This window comes from Anopheles ziemanni, chromosome 2 (assembly GCF_943734765.1).
Source record: "Anopheles ziemanni chromosome 2, idAnoZiCoDA_A2_x.2, whole genome shotgun sequence".
In the NCBI taxonomy this organism is placed as follows: domain Eukaryota; kingdom Metazoa; phylum Arthropoda; class Insecta; order Diptera; family Culicidae; genus Anopheles; species Anopheles ziemanni.
In genome coordinates, this window is record NC_080705.1 from 16,800,000 (window position 1) to 16,806,035 (window position 6,036).

Below are 6,036 nucleotides of genomic sequence, written 5' to 3' on the forward strand. Positions count from 1 at the left end.
GAAGTAAACAGGAGATTGAGTTTTAACGTTCTTGGACACTATAATTTATCACTATAAGTATCATATTCTATAGTTGTTCTTTTTTTGTTTTAAGCTATTTTATCCGAATCAGGGGTGAAAATTCATGTCCAACGAGGTTCAATGCTTCTTCCCATCCCACCTGCCATTTTTAAAGATTTGTCGAGGCAAAGATTGATTCACAAAACTGTGCCAACCATTTATTGTTAACTATGATAGGTTGGTAATCGGTTTCCGATACGATAGATGTGTTAAAACGAAAGCTTAAGCTCGTAAATTTTACTCAAAACATGGCGGTAGAAATAAATAATTTTTAGTAGGACAAAACCAACGATTCTACAACACCCGCATTAGACTGGTTTGTGAAAACCCGTAGCCGAGAAACGAACGAAAACGTCGATCAAATTGGCATATCTTCTGCACGTATCGTCTCATCAGTAACGTGTGTTCTGCACACAATCGGGACATTAAGAAGCTCGGAAGGGGGCAAGGGAGGGGGGAATTAAGAAAGGCAGCTGGGGATGCAACGAACATTCTGCTCTCACTCGTAAATACTTTCCGCGACTCTTGAATCTGGGCCGGCTGTTAAGCGTCAACTTCGAACCACCCTCGCACAGCCATCCGCACGCGAGGATATGTCCACTTCCTTCTTTTTCACGAACAATAACACTAACAATAATAATAACAACAAACCATCTCCCTTTCACTGCCCACCCTCTTGTGTCCGTCCGGCGAGCACTTCCACACACTCTTCCCGCCTTTGCGGTGGACCGGTGCATATTTTATTCGAACATTTATTATGTCGTAAATAAAAGCACATTATCTCTAATCTCAACGAGGCGAATCTCGGACGGCGGGGATGGAATGATGAAATGAAACAGCCCAAACACGGCCACTCGGCGCGGTGCCGATGTGTTGCCTGGTGCGGCCGGTGCATGGAAGCGGGAAGATTTGAGCGAGCGAATGAGCGACAAACGACGGACTTCACCGATCCCGCTGACGATGACGAGGGGCTCCGAGAATGATGGCTTCGGCGATGAAGGGCGAAGAAGCAGTATTTAGTACGGCGTTGGAGAGAACGAAAGCACAGGAAGAGAGACACATAGGAAGAGGAACATAAGAATGACCGGTGAAGTGTCATTCCGAAGGAAGATGGTCAAACGAAAGTAATTTGTGTTTATTTGAAACGAAAGAACAATTTCTCGGCACCGATGGATGCTTTTCTAATGAGTTTTGGGTGATAGAACTGCCATTCAATTGGTTTTGTGCATCAACTTGCAAAAATAATAAAGCTAACACTGTTGTAAGTTAAAGCTTGGTAAATATTGTGTACAAAAATAATAACAAAGTAATAAAATAACGTAAAACGAAGGTTCCTCAAGGCGAGACAAGTCGAGGAAAAAATTAGCCAATCCCTTAGGCATCCGTCATGTTTTGAGATCAAGATATCCTTAGTGATACCTCAATTTCACTCAGGCTCCTTTATCTGACATTAAATTTCTCATTATTTTAAAGCTTAACTTCTAAAAATCAGTTTATTCTAGGGGTTTATTCTTAAATGCTTTTATCGTTAGAGGTTTATTCTGAATGGCTCATTTATTTTTAAAGGGTTATTTTTTAAAATTGTCTTAAGCTTTACATTTATTTTTCTAAACCTTTCTTTTTGCTCTTCTTAGGGTTTTTTTCTAGTCATTTTTCAGGTTTTTGCAATATTCTTTACTTTCATCAGTTTTTAGTCGAGTTTTTCAGGAAGATCTTGGTTTTTTACAGGCTGTCCTGGAGCAGGTACATTCGTACTAACTACACAAAATGACGGGACAGTTTGAATTGTTTTTCAATTCAACTTACATTTAGGTTATCGTTTGTTTTGAATTTAAAAGTTTTCTAAAAGAATTTCTAAAAGAGTAAAAAGTTACTAAGTTTACTACAACAGTCATACAGATGAACTATTACGACACGAGCACACACTTTACTGGACGAAAACCCCCAGCCGTAGTCATGCCCCAATGCTGGAAGGAAAGGCAACCGAACCGATCAATGAACGTCGCTGAGTGTTTCGCTTCCTCCTTCCCGTTCTTGGCCCGTCCTTCCGGCGTGAAGGAAGAAAGTGTGACGACGAATGTCGGCAAGCAGAGCAGACCGCTCCCGTGCGGAGCGGAGATGTGGGAAGGGGCCAGAGGAAAACAATTTTCTTACCACTTCTCGACTTAAACGATACACCTGAGCGCCGAAAAGAAGGGACACCACCAACGGGGGATAGAAGGAGCGATGGAAAGAAAACTAAAAACAAAGCCACAAACTTCCCCGCGTGGCCGCAGAGTGGCAGCGAATGCAGATGAAGACGCAGTCCTCGCTGCTTGGTAGGGCCGGGAGATGGGGAAGGGAGGAAGAGAGGAAAATCGCCGAGCGGCGATGAGAAGCCGAGAGGAATTTCACCGTACGAAAAGAATGCAGAAAAAGCCCCCCGGGAGAAACGGAGCACGGACGGGACGGAGTGGAAAAGGGCTAGTGGTGGTGGTGGTGGTGGTGTTGTGGGTGGTTCGCCGAGGCAGGCACATAATTATGCAGTGATATTTATCATTTTATTAGCATAATATGTTATTCAAAACCATCGGACCTCCACCACCATCACCGCCATCACCGGACCTTTCCCTACTTTGGCGTGAAGTTTTGTTTAACTGCAGTTCGGGTTCTTCGGTTCTCGGCGTTCTGGTGTTGCTTTGCGTGTTTTGGGTCGCCACGATCGATTGCTCGGGAAGCGAGTGGGCTGCTGCAGCCCGTGTGTGGAGTTCGAAGTGCAGGTCCTGGGAAAAGCCACCAAGCCACCGAAAGCTAGACGAATTCGTTCGCTCCATTCCGTTTGTGTGTGTGTGAGTGTTTTGTTTGCCCATTCATTATGTGGCGCTGGGCAGATCGGGATGCGATCGGATCGAACCCGCGTGCTCAAATGCATCGCACCGAAGAAGGAGAAAAAGAAGGAAGACAGCTGGACGAGTGTTGGACCGTGGAGGGACAATAAATTTTATTCACCCTACAGCCGGGAGGGCGGCATTACATTGTATAACAACAAACCTTGAGAGAACAAGTTCCGGGGGGGTTGTGGTGGTGGTGGCAAGTTCTTACAAGATCTAGCAGCTTCTTCAAATTGCGCTTCAGTCCGCACCGCACGGAACCGGGGCGCTATCGGCAATTGTTGATCGAAGTCATAAATGCAATTGAAATATAAATGTAAACACAGAGCCGCCCGTAAAGGTGGCTAGAGGGGAGGGTGGCTGGTGGGGTGGCCGAGGAGAGAAACCAGTACCAGCATGCGCATACATCGTGGTGCACATTACACCGCTGCCTGTATCTAGTATCGGGGCGCTGTGTCGAGTTTTGATACGCTGCACGGAACAAAAATGCTACGGTATAATAAAAACGAAACGATAAAGAGCGCGCCTCCCGCAGCATCCCTTCCGAAGGGGTCAGTATGTGGCCGCCTGGGGTGCACGATGGGATGCACTGTACCCGCCGTTGCTGCTCCCGAAACGTGCAGCCGATAGTTAGCGATTAGAGGCAGAGAGGGAAGCCCGAACGGTAGGGCACGGTTTCGATCGAGCATGGGGAATAAAATCCGAACGACGAATTGAATGATTGCGATCACGGGAAGCACGAAAACACACACACACACACACACCGCAGAACAACGTTGCGGGGAAAGCTTTTAAAAACTAAGCGGGTTCGTCGCTTCATTCGTCGCGCAAAGTCACGCGAAGGAGCGCGCTTGCAATCGTGGGGATCGACATCGGTGGGGAGCAGTGTTTTTCTCGAGTCGTTTATGATTTGATTGCCTCAATTCGCGAAGCCTTTGTTTCTATGTTGCAGCCCTCACGCTGGTGGTGGTTGGGTTTCCCACAGTGGGGTGGAAAATTATCGTCTAGCACGAGCACCAATATTGTCTCTCCGATCGATCAGTTTTGCAACTGTTGGTGGACGGGATGTACCAAAGTGGGATCTCATGGTTTGGGATAGGCAAGAAAGGTCGGGAAAATTGGAACAGGATAATAAGGTTAGAACCACTGGCATACTTTTAGATGATTTATGAAGTTATTGAAAAAAAAAATTAAAGTAGTTATTAAAAAAAATCTATAATACGTGGCTCTAAATTATAACTTAGCAGAAAATGCATCGGCAAAGAAACTGCATCTTAACTTTAGTTAAATTTTATTACCACCTTGTGAGGTAGCTTAGAGACAACTCAATCAAGGAGATAATCTTACATGTACCTGAACAATTTAGAAAACTTTATTTAAAGAAGTACTGTACAAGAACATCTTCAACTTAAATTTACTCACATTTATTTAGCATCCGTATTCTACAAATTATCAATTTTTGATATGTTTTTTTCCTTTAGATGTTGAACAACGATTTTTAATTATTCGCGGAATAGTGTATGAGTAAAAATTTTGGTTTTAGCATAATTTTGAAAGTTTTTAATTTGTTCTTCATCATCATCTTATCGTTATCAGCAATCAGTGTTTTTTGTAAAAATATAAATCAAAATTATAAAGCAAGTGTTGTCCAGAGTACCAATGTAAATCACTATCTAAACCGAGGAATGTATATGTTTTTCCCTCTTCAGTACATCACTGCTTGGTCGAAGGAAATGCGACATAGAAGCGTGTTTATTATCCCAACGGAGACCTCATCGTCTAGGGTCAGGATGACCTCCGTTCCCAGTGGCCCTATGCATAGCTTTGTAACAGCGCGATCTATCAAACCGGACAATAAAACAGGTCCTCACTGCAACAACTTTGTTGGTTTCCCTTTGCGATCCTGGCAGTCCTCTTAATAAATTCACATTGGCGATTGTCTTTGGCTCCGAGTTTACTGATTGCAGTTTGAGCTTCTTCGAGGACTTCTTCGAGCGAGGGATGGGTGGCCTCTGCATTTTTGGTTTTGCTTTTCGCCCGCTGAAGAGGTGCATATTTAGCATACCGTTGGCGGTTGCGGTTCCGTTGCGACCATCTTCGTCTTTCCCGGTTCCAAATATTTTCCTTTTCCTCCAACCCGTTCTTCCGTCCTTCCCCAGGTTGGTGGCAGGAAGGAAGTGTCCAGAAACGGCCCCCGAACCAGGGTGAGGGGGATGAAAAATGAACTTCCCGACGGGAACGCACTGTCAGTGGTGGTGAATTTGTTTTCTGGCCGTTGCTTTCTCCCATCTCGTGGGACAATAAGAAAAGAAAAAAAGGATGCTACGTTCGCGAGAACGCAACAGAGAGGGGAATGCGGGAATGGAACGGATTGATGCACTTGTTAAAGCGGGGCTCGCTTATGTCGGTCAGGCCGGGCGCAACATTGTTGCCCTCACGTCGGGGTGTTCGCGAACGCATGCATGTTGCATTTGCACTCTTCCGTTTGGCTTTTTGTTTCCTCCCCGCCCTCGTCCTCGTCCACTCGAACGCCCGATCGAAGGCATTCGGATCGGTTGCGCGAATCGATCGATGTCGAGTCGGTGTTCTCTGATCCGCGCGCGAATCGCTGAGGGGAGGGGGAAGGGACGCACGGAAGCGGAATCGTTGTCACATCAAGCCGCGAGTCGTGAGTAATGATTCGGCGCCTCGTTTTATCTCGCAGCCCCCGCGCAGCCTTTACCCCTCTCTGGAAAAGGGGCAAGAAATGAATTTTTACTTTCACGAAGCAAGTGTTTGGAGTGTATTAAATCGGTTGTAAGTGGTTGTAGATCTGCTATCGGTGCGTTTGCTTTGTGATGGATAGGATTATGTTGTTGGTGGGAAATATGCGTAATCCGTTTATTTTTGTCGTGGGAAGTGCGTAGTCTTGATGGAGGAAATAGTTTCCGTGTAGCTCCTAGGCAATTTTTAATTTCGCAATCGCCATATCAAATTTTCATTAAGGTTGGTTACACAAAGCATGTTTTTTTATCCGATTTATTCTGCTTTGAAAAAAAAAATTTGTTTTACATGATGCGGTTTTCTTTTAAACAGTCTTAATATATCTTATCCTCATTTATCACTT